A 23,327-nucleotide genomic window follows, 5' to 3' on the forward strand; every position below is an offset into this window, starting at 1 on the left:
TTAGAGAGTCTGAAAAGGTACGGAAAGTCAACTCCATAATTCCTTTTTCGTCAGCAAATCCCTTAAGTCCGAAAAAGTATAAAACAATACAGAAGGGATGGCTGTTCGGTACTTTTAACGAGCCGAACAAGACAAGCGCTTGATCCTTTTGTGCAATAATCCCTCAGGTCCAAAAAGATTAAAATTTAGAGGAGGGATAGCGTTCCGGTCATTTAACGAGCTGGAAGGCCAAAACTCGGCAAACTTTTCATATTTTACGAGTCAGTGAAAAGAGTTGAAAGAAGACTCGTCTTTTGAGGAACGAGTGATAAACAGGGATAGCAATTGATTCCAGGTACAAATTGGAATTTTCCAATCACGGCAGTGTCACAAGGATGGCTAGGTGAAATCACTCTTCGCAGCTGTTTCTCAAAAAGAGGTAAACACACAAATGGAAGTGAATGATCGGCCAAATGAACAGTGGAGGTGATGGATGAAAACACGATCAAGGTTCTTATGGCTAATGAATTTACGATCTCAAAAGGTTATTTACCGGTTCATTTTTTCCATGAGCTTGAACTCTGGGGGAAACTTTTGCTCACACTTTTCTATTTTTTAACGAGCATAAATTCAGTCGTAAAACTGCTCGAATTTGCGTTTATTTTTTAACGAGCATGAACTATATGCTAAAACTGCTCGATATACCAGTCATAAAAAGAACGCCTCCCATAAGGACCAATTTTTATAGAGCTTATGCCTTACCACAGCTATGCTCACTTTTGGCAAATTTTACTTTTGCCCCACAGGCTTCTTTCATGCAAGTTTGGAAACGGCTAATCTTAAAACCAGATAAATAACCGCCCCTAGCTTGCACTCCAGAAGGTTTGCATGCCCCCAGGTATAGGATAGAATTTCGAGGCTGCCCCTCCTCTCCCCTACCTCTGCTTTTCTTTGGGTGTTCACAGTTACTTGTCATCTTGCCAATCTAATGTTAACGATACTTGTCTTCTCGTTATTCTAAGGGGTCTTACGCAGTACTCAGGCTTCCCGTCGGCCCACTTTTAACAAACAGCTATTTGTGACAATGGAAGAACACTACTCAAAGATAAAACATTGGTATTAATGAGGGAGGCTTGCCTCTTTCTTATTATTCCAAAGACGGTTCGATTTGCTGCCGCAAATCAATCTCTTTCTTTGGCGGTGTCTATCATTGGGTTGTCCAAAGATGGTTACCCTCTGTCACAACAATATAGTCCCCTACTTTGTAGGCTGCCCCTGCTTATCCTTCAAAACATATGTTTTAATGGGCGAGGCTTGAATTCAAAGATGGTTACTATTCGTCGCGATAAGGGAATTCCTACTTGGGCATCGCCCACTTTTTTAGACAAAGGTGAATGACTCTTTTGCCAAACACATAACTTTAACAAAAGAACACTATTCCAGAACAACCCCACTTCCTTCCACGGACGGGGTACGGACTAGTCATATTCTTCTGCGGAAATTCTTCCTTATACCCGGGGTTTCTTCTGCCCGAAGCAGACCAGGGTGCATGCCCCCTGGGTTCCAGTCTTTCTTTCCGAATCACTCGCACTCATCGGGAAGAAGGACTGGGGGTGGAGGCGAATCTTGAGTGAACAGACCATTTAGGAATGGTATTTGACTATTTGCGATGCGAGATCCCGGAAACGAAAGTTGGTCTACGAGCTTGACCACCCTTCCTTCGTGTGGAAAACACATTACTCTAAAGAGTGAGGAGACTATCGCTCCCATGCAATAAATATAGTCCCGCCCAAGGAGTAGGTTATAATCCAAAGGTCCTTGGACGACCATCACGTTCATCTCGACGGTCTTCCCTTTCAATGTAACAGGTACATTGGGGAGGATCCCTAATGGTCGACTGGTTCCTTTATCAAAACCTGAGAGATTTCTCAACTCAGGTAAAAGCGCTGGGGAACCCAGTGCTTTCCAAGCAACAGAGGAAAGGATACTCACAGACGCCCCTTCATCAATGATAGTACCAGCCATGATCATTCTATAGATCTGGACAATGATTCTGAATGGTACACTGGCTGGTAACCGGGGTCTGCCTAGTTGATTCCAATCAAAGGATACAACCAGGTTGCTTGGTGGTGGGACCAAATATACGGCCGGATATGACTCTGATGATGTTCCTTCCTGCGATAAAGGAATGGGCGCATTGCCCTGACGCTCATCGGAGTCGGTGCTGATGAAAAGAACCTAGATGGTGTCATCCTTATTCTCTTCAGTGAGGGTGTCGCATGAAGACGACTCTTCGGCGACGGTGTCATTTGAAGACGGGTCTTCAAAGACGGAGTCATTGGACGATAGAACCTCTGAAGGAAGAACCGGGTCAACTGCCGTTTCGACCTTTAGACTTTCGTCTGGTCTGGATTCAGTAGGTTCATTCTCAATGACCGACACTTCAGCTGACCACTTGAGCGGGCCAGCTGGATTTTCAACTATCGAGGGATTAGGCACGAGTTTTTGGTATCCAGGAGGAAGTCGTAACGGTGATACCGGACGATCTTCCAAAACTCTCTTTGCCTCATCTAAGAATGGACATTTGTGGATGGCATGATTGCCTTCACACAATAGACAGGGTGATCTTGGTCCCCTTCTTCGTCCTTCACTCTCATTAGTCGACGGATTGCAATCAACATGACAACCAGAGGTTGATGCTACCGGATTGTGCAACCTTGGGGACCAGTCCCTTAGTATCCGGGGAATACAAGGAAAATCACGATGGAAGTGGATCCCTTTGCAAATGACACATGGCGATTTAGGCCCGGTCGGTGCAGTGTGTGGGTTTTTGTCAGCTTTCTTCTGCTTGCCCCCAGTCGCCTTCGCCAGAGGCTCCTTCTGCTTCTTTTCTCTCTTCTTCTTTTCCTTCTTCTCCTTGGGAGGCTGACTTTTGCCAGCTCTACCTTGGGAAGATGAAGGATCAGAGGAAGTATCATAAGAAGTGGAAGGCTGGTGGGTAGTTCTAGATTGTTCTGACTGTTGATTCGACTGCTCAGGATTAGTGGCGATCTGGACTACATTAGTTGAAAAGAGCCATACAGGGAGGCCGATTGTCAATCCTGGAAGTGACAATGTAGCCATATGAGGCGCACCAACATCTCCCCAAGAGGAGAAGGGATTTGGACTTCCGCCAAGGTTACTTCCTTGGTTGGTGGGCTCCATACTTTTCAACTGAAAGATCAACGTGGGAATAATAGGTGATTATGTTCCGCTTAAAATAAATTTTATTAACGACGCTTTTAGACACAAACTTGCTTTTTCATGTTTTAAGAGTCGAGAAAAAGCTAAAGATGACTCTAGTCGCCTTCGATGTATTAACGAGCCTGAAGTGACAAATGCTCGGTTGGACTTTTTCAGTTATAGAGTTTGAAAAAGGCCAAAAGAAACTGCTCTGGAGATCTAGGCAGAGGGTGTGCCAAACCTTTCGCGAAACCACAGAATACGTTTTACGGTACGGGTGGTCGATCTTCGTGAATGCTGTGTTCACTGCATCGCGATCAGTAGGGCGGCCGACACGGTTTCCTAAGGATAAAGGATAAAAGCCTATAGGGGTCTCCCAATATACGCGACGGTACGCGGGAGCTCAAGTCCGTATTAGTGCCACCGACTCTCAGGAGGAATCACCCACCTTCGTAGAGATCGACAGTCACTATGTTTAACGACGCCGGAACACGTCTCTACCTAGACCTCTAGATGTTTGCGTTAAATTCCAAAGCGTTGTTATGTAAATTGAGTTTATTTTAATGTTGATCTTTCTTAACAGTTTGCCTTTCAGGTTCGCCACGAGATGTATATATACAACTTCCTATATGCAATCTAAGAATGAGAAGCAAATCTTTTCAATCTTTCAACTTTGAAAACCTTAATCTACTTGAGGGAAAAGAAAGACACAACTTTTTCCACAGATCAAAGAACACACACTAAAATGCACATCTTCCTAAATCGTCAAGCATACAGTCAAATGCAAAATGCACAATGCATGTATTTCTTTTCGTTATCCTTAATGTTGATGCTAGACAGAAAAGAAACTGTTGTATAATTTTGAATCTAATTTCAAGTAGAAATAAACAAGCTTGTCCACAATCAAAAAGACACCTTATGATAGACTTGTTTAAAACACAAGAAATGTATAGATTCAAACCATGAAATGAAAAGCAAACAAACTCAAACAACCATGAACAGTAATAAAACTAGCTCTTAAGATCACAAAGACACTTTTACAGTTCAGGATCTAAGAGGCCAAAGCTATACTGGTTCGCTTTTCACAATGGGAAACTGTAACTGAAGCAAGAAATACTGAAAGAACATTCACAGTTTCATCACACAACTGAGGTGGAGTAATGTCAAGGAGAAGTGGTTTACAGCAAGTACAATGACCAGCAAGCAATCAGCAAAAAATCAGTGAAAACAGGGCTCAGACACAATGGGAAAACTGAGCAAGACAATGGCTAACTGGACCAGCGCAGGCTCTGGTCTGTCAGTTTGACTCTCAGCGCAGTTCCCGAAGGGAGTACCTGCGCTGTAATGCAGACTGCCTGTGGACAGCCTGCTCTGGGACACGAGAGTTACGTCTACAAAGTTTTCCGGGTCAAAAAAAGCTCAAAAATGCACTGTTTTTGCTGAAATAAAAAGCTATAGGTCAAGTACAGGCTAAGGTATGATCAAGAGGATGAAGATCTATCACAAAGAGTAAAGAGTCTTTTGTAGATAAGCTCTTCAAATCTTGAATTTGCTCAGTAAATGAGCAAGAGTAGCAGACCCTCTACTTCGCTTTTGATATAGTCAAAAGCTTTTCGATTTGGTACTCTTTTCTTCAAGAAATGAATAGCAAAATACTACAAACACCAACAAGATACTAGGCTCCCCAGTGGAGTCGCCAGTTTGTTGTGGGGAAAAGTATCCGATGCGGATGACCCTATCCCTACTCTAAAGGTGACAGTCTTTAGCAACAACTGAAAGTAAAGTTTTGATGATTTCCTTTATGAAAGTACAGAGAGAATGAAGAAAGATTAACCAACCTGGTGTCTTTCGCTTAGTCGATCCTTATCCTCTCTCTTTGTCTCTTGTTCCCAGCTCCTTGCTCTCTTTACCGGTCCAGCTACACACAGATCCTGCACAAACAAGAGAGCAAACTACAAGATACATGTACTCATAACTGAAGCATGGATTAGGATGAATCAAATATACATGTAAATACAATACATCAATGCAATACAAGTATATAGGAGAACATGCAAAACTTTATTGATAGAAGTAACAGGGTTCTGAGAAGGTTACAACCAATGATGGCTCCAATCCAGCAGCACCTCCCCAGCAGCAAGAACTCTCCTCTTCACCTCTAGTAAAACAATCACCCAATAGCTCTAACTGTAAACCAACAGCACCTCCTTGCTTTACACAAAATTCCAGCCTCTTTAGACCTCATAGAAGAGCTCTATATATAGGAGAGAAGAAGAGAGGATGAGTCAGCTTGAGACTGACATGAATCTGCCTTGTGTCCTCTCCCTCTTCAGTTAAACTTCAGTCCTTGAGTCCACTTGGAGATCCTTGCTTACACATGGTGATCAAGTACCTCTTACTCATCACAGGGCGAATCTCATGAACCAAGTGTCAGTTTGGAAGCTTCCTGGGCAGTTGACACCTTGCAGGATGACTGTGCCACTTGGCCAATCTCGCCCAGCGCAGGTAGCCTTCATTAATCTTGACTTCCAGCGCAGGTACAAGGAGGGACAGTTGCATTCCAGCGCAGAAGCTCAGTGGAGCAGCTGACATGATCCAAAATAAGCCTGTTTTGAAGTGTTTTCAGGTGGAGAACTGATTGGAAGTGCTGTTGTTTGATGACCTTGTTCTTTTAGGGGTAAGAACAACATGTTTAGGGACTGAGGATCCCTGTGATTATTGACATTTCATGCTCCATGATGCGAGGCACAAAAATGTCTATAACACTAACTCACTTTTACACTTTGAGCCTCACTCTATTTATACAATCCCATGGTCCATGGACCATGGGTAGGCTGACATTACATTACAAACTAGGGCGGACAACCCTATGAATCTAACATACTTCCGTGCCCACAATTTGCGGGGCTTTACAAGCATCATTTGGTCAAAACATGGGATTTGAGCCCCAAAACATGCCTCAGGGGGATTCCATGCCCAACATTTCCTTCCATAATTGTTTAATTTTTAGAGGGAACATCTCAGCCAAAAAATTGACTAAGTCCGGAATGATAGCCTACAGGTGGGAGATAAAGAACTTGATATGCACAGGCTGTTGAGCCATTGATGCTCAGCTGAAGCCTATCTACTTGATAGTGCAAGACATGCTACTAAGGATGGTTGGTAGGGAGGCTCCAAAATGAAGCTAAGGAAATATTTTGGAGGGTGGTTGTAGTTGCTACAACAAAACCACTTCGACATATGAAGAAGACAATATGTATGAAAATAATGTTAAGGAAATGAATGTGATCCTGGTAAGACTTGCTAAATTAGAATTCGTAAAGGTAATGTAGTACGAAACAACCAAAGAGATATGAGACAAACCAGTTAGTAGATATGAAGGGGACACAAAGGTAAAGAATGCAAATCTACAAACATACCGAATACAATATGAAAATCTGAATATTCACAAGGATGGAAGTGTTGCTAGCTTGTTTCTTAGAGTAGGTAAACACTATGTAAGGTCTTGGTGATAAGTTCAAGGATTCTACAATTGTTCAAAACGTACTAAGATCACCAAATCCCAAGCTCAATGCCAAAGTTTCAACAATTGAAGAAATGCAAGATTTAAACCAACTATGGATGGAAATCCTCCACGAAATTTTGACAACTTACAAAATGAGGACACAAGGGGACCAATATGAAATTAGAGAAGTTTCTTTGAAGGCTACAAGCAAAGGCAAACAAAAGCAAGGAAAAACATGGATACAACCACATCTCAGATGATGAGGAGGCAAACTTTGTCAGAAAGATACAAATGGGAACTAGAAAGTACAAAATTATGCTTCCATTTAAGTGTTTCAATTGTGGAAGAATATGGCACTTTCTTGCTAAATGTCGATACAAAGATAGTGCTGATAAGGAAGAGAAAGGAAATAATTTCTCTAAGAAGAAAAGCTTTTATTCTCATGAAGCTAGTTATAGTTCATCAAATAATGAAATAGACTATGACTTTGACTATAACCTTGATGCAAATCTTCTCATGGAGTTTGAAGATCAATTGCTTAGTATAGAATACTATGAGACAATTGCTGACGAGAAAGATGAAGTATTGAATGAATTAAAAGAAATAGATAGGCTTAGGAATATAAATAAAAATAAAAAAGAAGAAATTCAAGCATACAAGGAGAAAGAGAATAATATTGATGAAGAAATTACCATTTTAAGGGTCCACTTAGAAGAATATAAACAAGTGGAGGAAGTTCTTGTGAAACAACTTCAAGAGAAAGGGAAGTATTGTGAGAAGTTGGAGTTCGAAGTTGTAACTTTGAGGAAAGATCTTGAGAAAACTAAGTCACAACTAAATATGAATCTAAGGTTTGTGAAGGGATCTAAAACACTAGAGAAAATTATTAGTAATCAATGATCTCCATCAATTAAGACAAGTCTCATATACAATGGAACACAGAATCAAGATAATAGAGACTTAGATCCCAAGACTTCAATAAATGCATTTTTAAAAATCTTTGTTAATGCTCTAAAGGGAATTAGTGGGAATCATAATGAAGGTAGTAGTAAAGATAACATTCGACAAAAATAGAATGAGTCAAGCTATTCAAATCACAGACAAGCAAGAAGGAAGCCAAAATCAGAAATTCATCCTTTCTACAACCAAGGGCCAAACTTTCAAAAAATAATTTGCATTCCTAGGTACTCATATTTCTTGTATGGTCATTGTTTCATTTGTCATAACTTTGGTTATAAGGTTTTTCACTACTTTAACATATAAAGCTATGGATACTAGAGTAGAAAGGGTCAAGTTTAATCTAAATAAATCAACAAAGTCTAAGAAATCCTTCAATAATGCATTTTCCCCTATTATGGACGAAATTGAATGTTATATATACGATAATTTTGGACATTAGGTAAGTGAATGAAGAAGTAGATTGGTATATTCCTATCAACACGAAAGAAAGAAAAGTACTCCAAAAATATGGAAAAAGAAGAATTCATCTAGAGAAAAATGTGGGTTGGTTTTATATGCCATAAATCAAGAAAACCATTGGCACATTGACAAGTGACATAAATAAATTTATTTCCTTTAATTAAGTCGAGAGAAGAAATGTTACTTTAGGTAATAATCCTTGTGCAAGCATAAAAGGTAAAGGGATAGTTGTTTTAAGAGGAAAAACCAAGAAAGAAATGTATTATTTGTAGATGGGCTAAAGCATAACCCATTTAGTACTAGCTAGATGTGTAATCAAGGACATGAGGTAATATTTATATCATAAGAGTGCATGGTCAAAGAGTTGGACACAAGGGAAAATAGAACTTTAGATGATGTGTATGTGTTAGAAGTGTTAGCTACCTATACCAATAGGTTTCATATTTCATGATTGGCAATGAAAAGGTCCAAATATGCTCTGCTTTGATGATGCGATCACATATTTCCATAAGAATACAATCTGTGCTTATAGCTTGATGGGGACTCAAATTTTGATGAATGGTCCAACAGTCTAAGCTGGATCATGTCATGTTTTAAATTTTCAGTTGTAGAATAGAGAAAGGAGTCTGTCCAAACTGTTTAATCTTGGCAGACAAGTAGTTCAGGTAGAGAAGAAAAGGCTCCCAACAGCTTAATCTGGGACCTTGGAAGAAATAAGGGTAGAAGTAGATGGAAAAACAAAAGAAAAAGCCAAAGAAAAGAAAAGGCAAGTAAGGGTCTGCAAGCCTAAATGCACCCTTCAAGAAGAAACAAAAAATGCTAGGCAAAATAGCTGGGTAAGTAGATGGGGTTGCAGAAGTGGTATTCATTTCAAATTTGACCTTGATGGTCAAGATGAGAAAAGAAAAACAAAGAAGCATGTATAAATTCCCAATTATCCCTTTTCCCACTCATTACTAACATCCCCTCATCAATTGAATTGCTTAGAAAACTTGAGGTTTGATGGTGGTTTTATTCATTGAAAAGCCACATTTCTTGTCTAAAAAATTCTTTTCATTTTGATCTACTCCCTAAAACTAAGTAAGTTTCAAATAAACTTAGTAATCCCCCCCCTCATTCACATTTCCCCCCATATTAACTCTAACTCTACTATGTAATTCCCCTATGTTACCTTTCCCCTACTATTATTAACACCATGGTGTATAAACCCCAAATTTTGTATAAATATCCCTCCCCTTGGCATTATAGCCAATAAATCCTCTGTCAGGGATCAAATTGGCATCTGGTCACTTTGATGAACCTAAACCTCACCCCTCTCCCTTCTTTGAAGTCATTGTTGCCATTATGATTCAAGTGTTGTCCTTGATGGCAACTCACTCAGAGGTTGGTACAGATACTCAGAAGTTGGTTCAGGTGATGGCAACTTACTCAGAAGACAGATCCTAGTACAGCTTGCCAAGGAAGTTCATACACGCAGGTTTGTTAAGCCCAAGTCGCGTGTACACGCAGGTTGGCTTCAGAAAAAGCGCGTGTATGTGGAAAAGCACCTTTGGTCCACGGCGGTTAGTCCTTGGAAGTTGTGCCTATGGTTTCGGACCATTGTATCTCGACGGGCGTGTCGATCCCTAGTTTTGAAGTTGATGGTATTGTGTTTCTATGGTTTTGGCTCTTGGTATTGAACAAGGCCTAAGGCTATATAAGGAGAAGATCACTAGGCAAAGAGTAAGTGTGTGTGGGTGTCTGACGCAGTGAGAGGATCTGGTATTGTTGGTTATCTGTTCGGGACGCTTGGCAAGGGTCGGATCTGACAGCAAAGGCAGAAGTAATCATTTCTAGATCTGCACGCGGGTTGCCTTTGGAGAAAGCGCGTATACACGCGGTTTTGGTACAGTGAAGTAGCGTATGCATGATAAGGGTTGATATTTCAGGTTGTTGCTGATTCTGGTGGTTATTGCAGAGTTCTAGATTCTGGTTTGGGTTCTGTGTTCTTGATGACAGGGTTTCAGTGATTCGGTATTGGGTTGTTTAATGAATTTTGATGCAAGTATAAGTTGATGATTGTATTGCGGTAATGTTTGCTTTGTACTCTTGGATCCAGTCTGAAAATTGATGAAACGTGGTCCCTGAAGGTTGTAGGGTCAGCACCTACGTACTAGTAAATGGATCAGCTAGTACAAGAGCTGAGGGGGTTGTAGCTCCCTTCCAAAAGTAGTTGGAAAACGAGAGAGAGGGTTGTAGCCCTCTGCAGGTTGTAGCCTGCATACTGGTAAAGGACTGCACCAGTATAATGTAAAAGAAGTTTCTCATTAAAGAAGAAAGAGACGAATTGCAGCAGGTGGTTTTCACCCACATTGGGTTTCCACCTTATATCATGGTGTTCATGTGTGTGGCTCTTGTGTGATGTTCTGTTCTGTTATACTGCACCTGTTTACTGCTAAATTGCTTAATAATGTTCTGATGCATTTACTGAAGATAAGATTAACTGAATCATAAGATATCTGCATATACGCTAGTTGCTTTAGACACAGTCGCGTGTACACGCGGGTTCACTTAACTGAAGTCGCGTATATGTTTCTGAGTGTGAAATTGAAAAGGTTTTATTGATCTGATAATACTGATTCACCCCCCCCCTCTCAGTATTATTTCCAACAATTGGTATCAGAGCAGGTCCTTCAGAGGAAGCTTGATCGCTTGAAGGAAAAGATCCATCAAAATGGCTAATCCAGAAAGAGAGGCACACATCAGGCCACCAGTCTTTGACGGGAACAATTTTACTCACTGGAAGATAAGAACCACTGCATATTTACAGTCTCTTGGAGCAGAAGTTTGGGGACTCATAGAAGGAGGATACAAATTCCCATCAGCAACTCCTACAGATCCAGCAGAGAAAAAGCAATATGAGCTCAATGCCAAAGTAGTTAATGTCCTATTGGGTACTTTGACTCAATCAGAATTTATGAAGATCATGCATCTCAAATCAGCTAAGGAAATATGGGACAAAATCGTTACAAGCTACGAAGGAGATGATCTGGTAAAAATAGCAAAGCTTCAAACTCTCAGAATCCGGTATGAAACTCTTAAGATGCGAAGTAATGAAAGCGTAGCTAATTATTTCCTGCGTATGGATGAGATTGTGAATTGTATGAGGGATCTGGGTGAAGAATTTGAGGAAGTTGTCTTAGTTCAAAAGGTTTTGAGATCTCTGTCTACTAAATTTGATTCTAAAGTATCTGCCGTAGAAGAAAAGGAGAATGTGCGAAAACTTACCATGTCACAGCTTCACGGGATCTTAACTGCTTTTGAAATGCGACTAGAGGTACCACCAGAGGCCGCATTCGAAGTGTCAGAGGAAGAAGATGAGGTAAATTTTGTCAAGAATCTTGAACGGGGAACTGGACGGTTCAAAGATAAGTTGCCTTTCAAATGTTTTCTATGTGGTAGAGTTGGTCACTATGCTGCTAGATGTCCTCATAACAAAGAAAGGATATATGAAGAAGATGGTAGAAGCTATTATTCCCATATTAAAAGTTCATTTAATGATAGTGAAGATATTAGAAGTCTCATGGCGCACAAGAAGAAGAATGCTTCATCCAATGATAGCGAGGATATTAAAAGTCTCATGGCACATGAAGAGAAGAATGCAGAAACTGAAGAAGCTGCCAAATTAAAAGAACTATTGGAAACAGAAACCAGGGTAAGGGAGAAATTGCAGGATATAGCAAAAGATCAGAGCACAACTATTCAGAGACTTGAATCAAAGATCCTCTCTCTAAAAGAAGATCTTGAAGATCAAGAACATGAAGTGATCAAACTAAAGCGACAAGTAGAAGAAGGGAGAAAAGTTGAAGAAGACCTAAGGAAGCAGTATCTGAAAAAGGAAGAACAACATCAAGTTGAGGTAAATATCTTGAAAGGTAAACTAGAAGAAAAGGATAAGCTTTTACGATTTCAAGATAGTTCTAAAGTCTTGGATGATATTCTTAATAGTCAAAGATCTCCTGCTATCAAGACTGGTCTTGGTTTTCATGAATATGTTGAAGGTGAATCTAGTTCACAAGGTGAGACAAGAAACTCTAATGAGAAATCTGAAATGCTCAAGGAACAACCAAGAAAAGAAATTCCTCAAGGAAGATCCTTTACTCCTAACTATGGACGTGATAGACGATTATTTCCTCCGCTGAATAAAGTTGAATGTTATGTATGTCATAATCTTGGACATGTTGCAGCCAGATGCAGAAGTAGAATGGTTCAAGAAAGATCATCTCATCCCAGGTATTTCAGAGGGTATTGCTTTGCCTGTAATGCATATGGACACAAAGCAATTGATTGTGATAGAAGGAACATGAAAAATATAAGGTGTTATACATGCAACAACTATGGGCATAAAGCAAGGGAATGCAGAAGCAGATTTCAAAATTCAAGACAAGGGAACCATACATCATCACAGTTGCAGGAATTGAAGAAGACAGAGACAGAAAGGTGTGGGACAACTCAGTCAGCTGACATAACAGACACAGGGGAATCTGAAAGTGATGAGATTCAGTATTCCATCCTGCATACGCTGAGATAATGAAGACAAGTCGCGTATATACGCGAGTTACATGCTGCAAAGTCGCGTATATGGAGAAAGGGCAGCAGAACAGATGGTTATATGGAGAAAGGGTAGCAGAACAGACCCAGGTTCAGTCATGGTTGGCTCAGGCTCAGGGGGAGCAGAACAGACTCAGGAAATGGTTCAGACATGGTTGGCTCACACTCAGGGGGAGAATATTCTTCAAATAATGCATTGTTGGCATTATGGTTAGAAGTTGTTGATAAAGTCTATGAAGATAAATGATACATCTTACTGTTTAGGAATGGTATTGCAGGCTGATGCTTATATCATGATGCTGTTGGTGGCTTTCATAAGTCTTGGTCTAGATATTTCGTCTCTATGTCATGTATCTCTTGTGATATCTCTTTTATGGTGTCAAGGTCATGTAACGGCCTATGTTGGTTTCCCCACTATGCCTGGGATGAATGATGAATGTATGTTGAGTCTTTTGGTGATAGGAAGGTCTTCTATAATGTATAAGTCCTTGTTCTTCTTGAAGAACATCTTTTGCAGATCTTGCCTACAGTCAAGGGGAGCATGAACAGCACAATTCAGCAAGAGCAGGATGGATAGATTGGTACACTTTGGCATACACAAAGGGGGAGCATAGTTGGAGATTTCAGCAAGTACTCAGGGGGAGTATGGACAGCAGAAGGTATACCAAAGAAGAGAATATCTTGGTCCGCCCTTTGCCCTTGATGTCAAAGGGGGAGAGTGACTTGGTGTAGTGGTTGCCATCAAGTCCAAAGGGGGAGATTGTTGCCATTATGATTCAAGTGTTGTCCTTGATGGCAACTCACTCAGAGGTTGGTACAGATACTCAGAAGTTGGTTCAGGTGATGGCAACTTACTCAGAAGACAGATCCTAGTACAGCTTGCCAAGGAAGTTCATACACGCAGGTTTGTTAAGCCCAAGTCGCGTGTACACGCAGGTTGGCTTCAGAAAAAGCGCGTGTATGTGGAAAAGCACCTTTGGTCCACGGCGGTTAGTCCTTGGAAGTTGTGCCTATGGTTTCGGACCATTGTATCTCGACGGGCGTGTCGATCCCTAGTTTTGAAGTTGATGGTATTGTGTTTCTATGGTTTTGGCTCTTGGTATTGAACAAGGCCTAAGGCTATATAAGGAGAAGATCACTAGGCAAAGAGTAAGTGTGTGTGGGTGTCTGACGCAGTGAGAGGATCTGGTATTGTTGGTTATCTGTTCGGGACGCTTGGCAAGGGTCGGATCTGACAGCAAAGGCAGAAGTAATCATTTCTAGATCTGCACGCGGGTTGCCTTTGGAGAAAGCGCGTATACACGCGGTTTTGGTACAGTGAAGTAGCGTATGCATGATAAGGGTTGATATTTCAGGTTGTTGCTGATTCTGGTGGTTATTGCAGAGTTCTAGATTCTGGTTTGGGTTCTGTGTTCTTGATGACAGGGTTTCAGTGATTCGGTATTGGGTTGTTTAATGAATTTTGATGCAAGTATAAGTTGATGATTGTATTGCGGTAATGTTTGCTTTGTACTCTTGGATCCAGTCTGAAAATTGATGAAACGTGGTCCCTGAAGGTTGTAGGGTCAGCACCTACGTACTAGTAAATGGATCAGCTAGTACAAGAGCTGAGGGGGTTGTAGCTCCCTTCCAAAAGTAGTTGGAAAACGAGAGAGAGGGTTGTAGCCCTCTGCAGGTTGTAGCCTGCATACTGGTAAAGGACTGCACCAGTATAATGTAAAAGAAGTTTCTCATTAAAGAAGAAAGAGACGAATTGCAGCAGGTGGTTTTCACCCACATTGGGTTTCCACCTTATATCATGGTGTTCATGTGTGTGGCTCTTGTGTGATGTTCTGTTCTGTTATACTGCACCTGTTTACTGCTAAATTGCTTAATAATGTTCTGATGCATTTACTGAAGATAAGATTAACTGAATCATAAGATATCTGCATATACGCTAGTTGCTTTAGACACAGTCGCGTGTACACGCGGGTTCACTTAACTGAAGTCGCGTATATGTTTCTGAGTGTGAAATTGAAAAGGTTTTATTGATCTGATAATACTGATTCACCCCCCCCCTCTCAGTATTATTTCCAACAGTCATTCCACCCATTAAGCCTTTGTTTGTAAAGAAAAAACCTTGCAAAAAACCCCTCCTACCCATAACCCCCTTTGAAATTATGAAATAACCCAAAAAACCCACCTTTTGGCACTTATCCAAAGTTTCGGCGCGTATATTTGATTTTTCAAAATACATTGAAAAACCTTACAAAAACACCATACCCCGATGGTCTTCCGCCAAGCGCGCATCCCAAAAAATATATTTTTAAATCCTGCCCCCCTTCCATATCGCTCGATCGCTTCATCAACCCGTCAGCCGTTCGATCGAGCGCCTCTGATCGGACGACCCTTATGCATATCGGGTTGGTCCCCACGCCCGACAGTTAGCGCCCGAGAAACTGATGAAGGGTTACGTCAGTCCTCGGCCACGCATCACCTTCTCAGTCTCTCGGAGCGGCCTCTGACAAAACCGGGGTCGTATGGTAAGCGGTCCGAGAAAACCGTTACCACTGTTTCACTTACCGCCCGGTTTTGCTGGTCCCATGTCATGCCCACGTCAGAGCCACGTCGTCGCCACCCCGCCGTCGCATCACCTCATTCGTCCGTCCCTTCGCTGACATGTCCGCCACTTCAGCATATCCATGGACCAACCAGGACCTGCCACATCACCGATGACGTCATGCTGACGTCATCCGACTCCGACCCCACCCGATGACGTCATGCTGACGTCATCCCAAAAACGCGCCAATATTGCCAAAAATCTATTTTTAGGCCAAAATTTCGTGTTTTTTCTACTTTTGCCGAAAGAGAGTGTTGTTGTTCCTGCATGTATTTAACGACCAGACCAACGCCAACCTGCACTGTTTGACTCCAAACCACGGGCGCCTCCGTCGTACCTGCATTTGCAACTGTCAGTGGAAATCCCCAAGGTATTTCTCGAAATTATTCTCTGCACCTCGTTTTTATCCAATTTTCTACAAACAAACTGTTAAGGGAGTGCTAAAACATTGAATTCATTGTCTAGTATCCAGTAACCTGTACCTATTTCCCTCTGGCAAGGCAACAAACAGTTTACGAAACCTGCATTTGACTGAAACAACCTGAATTCACAGGTAGCTCGCGCAATCGTGAGCTAGAAACCTCTGCTGGCTAAATTCACCATAGAAAAGTTCTGGTCAGCCCTGCTATTTGTCTTTATCAATCCGTTAAACAGTATTTCAATTGCTGTGTGCTCAATTCACCCTCTGGTCCCTAAAATTCACACTTTCATTGTAAGGAATCACCTCTGTGTTGTTCTGCTTACTTCAACCAGTTCACCTGCAAGTCAGAAGCTTAATAGACCATGGAAACTCCAATTGCACTGAACATCAAGCCTCTCAATACCCCTCACAGGGAGTTAGAATGGAAAGCTCTGGGAGATATGGATTATCAGATGTTAGACTATTTTCCATTAGGCTCTAAATATAATATTCAGTTGCTAAATGAGTTGAAAGCCCAACACCTTAGTGGAGCTGATATCCTAGGGATTTGGGACTCAAACTTGCCCATCTACAACCTCCCCCAGGTAAATCCTATGCCAGAATTGATCCACAGATGCCAGGAGTGCTATGATCCATGCCAAAGAGTTGTTCTCAGCCCCACAGGCTCAATTCTGTTCCATATCACCCCAGAGAGCATAAATGAGATGCTGCATTTCCACACTGCAAAACCATTGACCCCCCTCTACATGCAGAACTTGATAAAGAAGGGGACTAAGTTGTCAAATGACCAGATCATCAAAATCAATCAGCTGTTCGTACAACCAAGCTCTGAAGCCATCAGAACTCCTCCTATTGGATATGCATACTTAAATGAATTGGGCAGAATGCTAGTGGATTTGATCAGCTATGTCCTAGGGTTCAGGGGAGTGGAGGATGTGGATGATAGTATAATGGAAATGCTGTCTATATTCTCTCCTGGAAAGCCTCCAGCTGTACATTATGACTATGCCACATATATTGCAGATAGGATCCATGACCAGCTAATGAATCTACAAAGGGAAAGACTGTTCAGATACACTTCCTACATTTACCATCTATTCTTGTTTTATCAACCAGGCAGCTTCCTCATTCCCCTGAAGCAAGTTAATGCCCAGGGGAATCCAAGGTCAGTTGTGTTTTGGACCTCAGTTTTTCATTGCACCTCTGTATCACCATACACGTACTGTGAGTTCATAGACTTGTTCATTCATCCAGCTATGACATTATTGTATGGTGTTTCTCCTCCAAGGTTAACTGATGACATGAGGAGAGTTCTCCATCTCTCCAAAACCTATAGCATTGGTAATTGGTACTTTTACCAACACCACACAGTGATCAGAGTATATGGCTGTGAGTTGAAGCCTTATAGGCTGCCAAGGTATGTCCCTATGAGACTTTTTGCCCTAGAATACTTCAGGCAATTTGGGAATGCCGACTACCTCCACTTCCAAAGCAAGAACAAGAAGGCACAGTTGAAGGTAAGGAGCCAGCTGGGCCCTTTCCTATATAACAAAAGAGAGGAGGGATGGAAAGAGGCAAATAGTATTCTAGAGGCCCTCAAACTGCAAACTAGTTTTGAGTGGATACCCTATGACCCCAATCATTTTGTTTCCCTCAGGAGGATAAAATACAAATTGGGTACCTATTCACATATGAGGCTGCCTGAGATTGAGCAGTATGCCAATGCATTGAGCTGGAAAAAGGGCACCCTAGAAGAGGAAATTACTAGTGAAGAGCTGCTAGAAAGAGAGGCTAGAAATATTCAAAAAGAAGCTGACTTGGAAACTTGTGGACAGGTTCCCCTCTCATATCAAAGACAACTTGGAGCAGCTGCCTCATCCTCAACAACACATCAGCAAGCTGCCATGAATACTCCACAGACATCCAGCAAAGGCAAAGAAAAGCAGATGGAACAACCACCTCCTATGACTGAAGAGCAAATGGAAACACTAGTCCAACAACAAGAAGAAATGATGCAGCAGGAAGTGCAGCAACAAACACAACACCAACAGCAAGAAGAACAAAGACAGGAGCAGCCTGTCCAGCAAGAGCAAACAGTGGAAGCCCCTAAATCCACTGAACAAACTGTGCCTCCAAGGCAAGAAACTTCAGCTGAGGCATCAATCCTCCAAACTCCACAAAAGGAGGATACAAGCAGGAAAAGGGACAGAGAGACTCCCCTTACAACATCAGCAACTCATGGGGAGAAAAGACAGAGAATCAATCCCTTCTCAGAGGAAGAAATGCCAATGGGACAGTCTTTTGGTATGGTCCCACCCAGCAGGGAAGCATCAGCAAGTTCCTTTCAACAGGAACAGGATAGAGCAATGGGAGGAGAAGTGAGTTCCTCAAATCAGCAAAGGGAAGGTGGACTCAGCATTAAACAGCAGTTCATCAACATTAAGAGGAGAAATGAGCCCATCAAGATACAGCTGTATAACCATCTGTTAAACATGGCTCCCACCAATCAACAAAGACTCATGTCTGCATATGATGTGCAGGAAGGCAAAATGATCATGAGTCATTTTATGCCAACAGCAGTGCAGCCCCAATCTGCCTCTGACTACTTGAGGACTAACCTGGAGGTCCTTGCCAAGGATATCCACCCAATGGACAAAATAGAACTGCATAAGCAAACGGGTGAGATGGTCTATGCTTCCCTGGCAGACCAAACATTGGATAACTACAGGCTACAAAATAGCCTTAACAACACAGCTGCTCAACTTGAGTTGGAGAAAGCATCCTCTCAAGCAAAGGACAACAGAATTAGGTCCTTAGAAGACATCATCATAGAGATTGGGCATGATCCCAAAGATATCAAGGGCATACAAGAGATATTAAAGTTGAGGGATGTAGACATGGCAGCCTTGAGGAGAAAGATCAAACTCCCAGCCACAATTCACCCTCAAACAGATGATGTTGCCCAGCAAAGACATGATCAAGAGGCCACAACCTTGTTGGTATCTCTGTACAAGCAGCTAATCCAAACCCAAGAAAAACTGGGAGAATCGGAGGCTGCAAAAGCAACACTACAGGCAGCCTTGAAACAAAGAGAAGAAGGTCAAACCTCCCAGCCTCCTCCTGAGGTAATCAACCTTGAGGAAGCTGCTCCAACTACTGCTCCTCCTCCTCAGCAAACAGAACCTACAGCACCAACTACATCGACAGCTGCACCAACAATAGAGCAGACTCATAGTCTGGATATGCAGAAGCTTCAAAATGAAATTCAAGTCCTGGAAGCTCAAATGTTAGAGATTAATCAAGCCAAGGAATCTTTGGCTAAAGTAAATGAAAGGTATGATAAGAGCAAACAGAATGTGGCTGAGAAGGAAAGAGATATAAAAGCTCTCAAAAAGAGAATAACTGAGCTTGAGAAGGAGCTCACATTAGATAAGGTGACAGCAGAGCTCAAGACAGTCCTATGGGCCAATATTGGCCAGTCCATTACTGATCAGTGGCAGTTCATTGAGACCATAGATGAGCAGTCAGCGCTCATAACAAAGGCAAATAGGGAGATACACAGAGCAAGAGCAAGCCTTGGCAACATGCCTGATGCTGCCAATAGGATGATCAACATATTAAATAACAGGACAAGCTCTCAACTGACCACCATGGGAATTGCTCACAGGACTGAGACAATCTCAATGGTTAAAAGGGTCCTGACATTAAGAAACCTGGTTGGAACATTAGAAAGGAGAACCCAAGATATGCAAACCGAAATCAACAGGTTCATGGACAGGTTTCAGGTATTACAAAACAGAGGCCTCCCCAGCATACTAAGCAGTGTGGGAAGACTGCTTACCCATGAAAATTATCCTAAAAGGGTCAATGCCTTTGCTGCAAGTCAAATTGCAGGACAACCCAGCACTTCAGCAGAATCAGGGCCAGCATCAGGGCAAACTCTCTACAATAGGGTGGAAAACCTGTTTTTCATCATGAACGAGATCAATCATCTGTTCGATGTGCCTCCAAATTTCTATAAATATACAGAAGCAGATGAAACCATAGAGGCAATTGTGAAGCACCAATTGCCCACACAGGAAGTCTGGAACAGATTGACACAGCTAATATTATCAAGCCAGAACCTATAATGTCAAGTTTTTGCAAATTTATAAGTGATCATACACAGGGAAAATTTTGGTAGATAAGCATACAAAGGAAGGATGAAAGGCTGAGCCAACTCAGCAGAGCTATTCGGTCACCACAGCAGCAAGCACAGTCACAGGTGGCAGGGCCGAGAAGATACAGCGCAGCGAACGTAAAGACACATTTTCCAGCATTAAAGCAAAGCGTTCCAACCGACTCAGTGACCTCCAAAGGTCAAAATATCCTCTGACAGACTTAAAGAGCAGTTATGTTGCATTCAAAGCTGTAATAACTTCTTTTCTACTTTTCTGTACGAAGTAATGAAGATATTTCTCTCTCAGATGACTCAATGCCTGAGATATTTTGTATAAACATTTCTATAAAGTCCCCTTCGCAGGAGTTTGCAAGGGGTTGTTGTTGATTTCTCCTGAAGAAGTTCTTATGCTGTAATCCTTTCAGAAGTTTAATAAAGAAAGTGATGGAATTTCTCGGATTTCTGAAGTGTTGAATGCGTTCTGGTGTCTGTTGAAAACTGCTGGATTCCCGTGTATTACACAATACAATAAGTCTCTGTAACTCTCTCTGTTATGTATTTTTGATTTGTTAAAATCCATATATGTTTCTAATTTCGAAGTGTTTGACAACAAAGAAAAAGAATAACTTTCAGGACTTGTTCAAGGAATACCCTGAGTTCAATCTGTGTTGTTAATGAATGTTTTCTTCAGTTGTAATTTTGATAAGTGTAATTCTTAATTGCTGCACTTTCAGAATGCATCTTTCACAGTGACCTTTGTCTTAGGAATTCAAGTTTGCTCCTGAGCAACGTGTTCCACTTTCACATCACCAGCTTAATAGAGAATTCTTAATTGCTTTCTGTTGGCTGACCATGCTTCACCACTTAAGTTAAATTTGTTTGTCTGAGATACACAATAGGCCCTGCAGTTTAAACACTACCACTCCTGCGTTTCAAAGAATTTCACAACTCCAGACTCCATTGCCCAATGATATACTATTCTCTGAACACTACACCTTAAGCCCTGAAAGAAATCCTTCAACCAAAACATAAACCAAAACTGAGCATAATACCTAGCCTAAAAACACCATCATAACAGAGACAAATCATAAAGAGAGAGCCCTCTCTGATTACAGTTTGGCTAGAAACTGTGATCAAAAGATTGGTTAGTGGTTACCCTGGCCGTATTCCCTTGGGAGTCATAGGGAACAACCTGGGTGTTAACATAATTGGCGACTCCACTGGGGACTTCTTAGGATTTTCCAATTTCTATACATCTCTCAAAGCTGGAAATCGAGCCTGAAATAAGTCAGGAGGCCTTCAAAACTGTTTCTGTGTCACATAGACAGCTTTAGGGAAGAGCTTTTTCAGTGAGTCTTCATCTCAGCTTTGAAATATATATAGCCATTCCAAAATCTTTATCCAGTCCTTGCAGATATAAAAACTTCCTATAAAATCCAAAAACAGTTAGAAGCTGGCTCCCAAGAAAAATCCGAGGCATACTAGGGCAAATCCTGACCCTAATCCACCCATCATTGTTGATAATCCAAATACCATCCCTAGAAACATTAGGAGGCAGCAAAGGCAGGAGCAGCCTGCTGATCTAACGTCAGATTCAGATCGTCCCAGCCTTATCTCTACCCCATGCAAGGTCCTTTTCCGGTCTACCCCTAGTTCCCCTAGTTCACCATCCACATCTCAAAGTCCTCCTCTCACATCATCATCCACTGCACATATCCCCTTGACCAACACTCTAGGTTCACCCTTACTTATCACCCCAGTGATACCCACTGTTCCTATTATCCCAGCTGCCCCTGTTAACCCTCTAAACCCTGTAAATATGGCTAACAGATATGCACCCTTGCAGATACCAGCTAATGCTGCAGCTCTACCCCAAGATTACCAAACCAAAATCTCATATTTTGACTCCAATGGCCCTCTGACAGCTGTCCAGCATGCTAAGAGGATGCAAGACCATTTTGAGACCTATGAAATAGATGATGACAGTGTCAGAATGAGGATGTTTGTTCAAAGCCTAACTGGGGATGTAAGAACTTGGTTTAGATCCCTGAATGCAAACTCCATCACAACTCCTGATGAGCTTTATCAAGCCTTTACTAGCAGATGGGAGAAGAAGAAGGATCCTCTACACATACTTGGGGAATATGACACTATCAAAAGAGGTCCCCAAGAGACTGTTTTGGAGTATTGTGCAAGATTTAACAATGTATATAACGCGATCCCACAAAATTTAAGACCTCCTCCTGATTTAGCCTTGTACAAATTCCCTGATGGTTTTGACCCTGACATGGCCTATTAGTTGAAGGAAAGAGATCCTCAATCCCTTGCAGAGGCCCAAAGGGTTGCTGTTACAGTGGAAGCCAACCTAATTGCCAAAAGAAACAGGGCAAGGTTGGAAAAGAGGACTGCTTTCAAAGAGGAACCCTCTGCCTTTGATCAAAAGCTAGATGCAATTCTCACTGGAAGTAAAAGATTGGGTGATAGAGTGGAATCGGTTGAAAGAAAATCATCATGGGAAGCACCACAAAACAACCCTCCTAGGAATCCAAACTTTAGGAGAACTCAAAACCCAGGCATTGGAAAACCCAGTGCTGATCAAGACATAAGACCCCCTTTCCAAGAAAATTATGCAGAAACTTCCACATCAACAGAGCCCAATGAAGATCCTGAGATTAATTTAATGGGTCTAGATGGTGAAAGTCAAGTTTTCTTAACACAAGAAGATCATGAGGATGATGAAATCAAATTGTTCCAAACTAAATCGGGTGAATCCTTTGACTTTAAACAAGGCTATGACACTGCTGTTTATGAAGTCCATAAACAATACAAGCTGAGGAGCAGAACTGTGAATGTAAACCAACCTGAAAAGATAAAGGATAATCAGCAGCCTGAAAGAGTCATAGTCACAGAGCCTAATGACAAAACAAATTCACCTGCAGAAGAAGTGATTATTGTAGAGATCACTGAACCACTGTCCTCAAAACAACAGCCTGTGGCCACTTCACCTTCTCAGCCTAATTTGAATGTCAATCCCCAAGAGATGAGTAAAAGAGGCAAGTCCCAAAGTCAAGATAAAAATCAAGAAGAAGATTTAATAAACAAGGAAAGGACTGTTATCCATAACCCCAAGACCCAATCTGAAAAACCCTTTGACTTAGAAACTGAAATTGGCAAACTAAAGATAGCAATTCCTCTCTCAGAACTAGCCAAGCATGACATCTATAAACTACAGATCAAGAAGTCCCTTCAACTCACTAGCGACAAAGATGATGTTAATGTGTTGGATGATACCCCAGAATTACTGTTTGGCCCAGAAGTGGATGGAAAAATGGTAGTCACAGGGGTATTACCTTTTTATGTCAGCTTACACATTCATGATAAAATACTACATAATATAATGTTTGACTCAAGGGCCTCTCACAATCTCATGCCA

This window comes from Pinus tabuliformis, chromosome 5_1 (assembly GCF_031772625.1).
Source record: "Pinus tabuliformis cultivar Carrire ecotype Pingquan chromosome 5_1, CPIR1, whole genome shotgun sequence".
Classification (NCBI taxonomy): Eukaryota; Viridiplantae; Streptophyta; class Pinopsida; order Pinales; family Pinaceae; genus Pinus; species Pinus tabuliformis.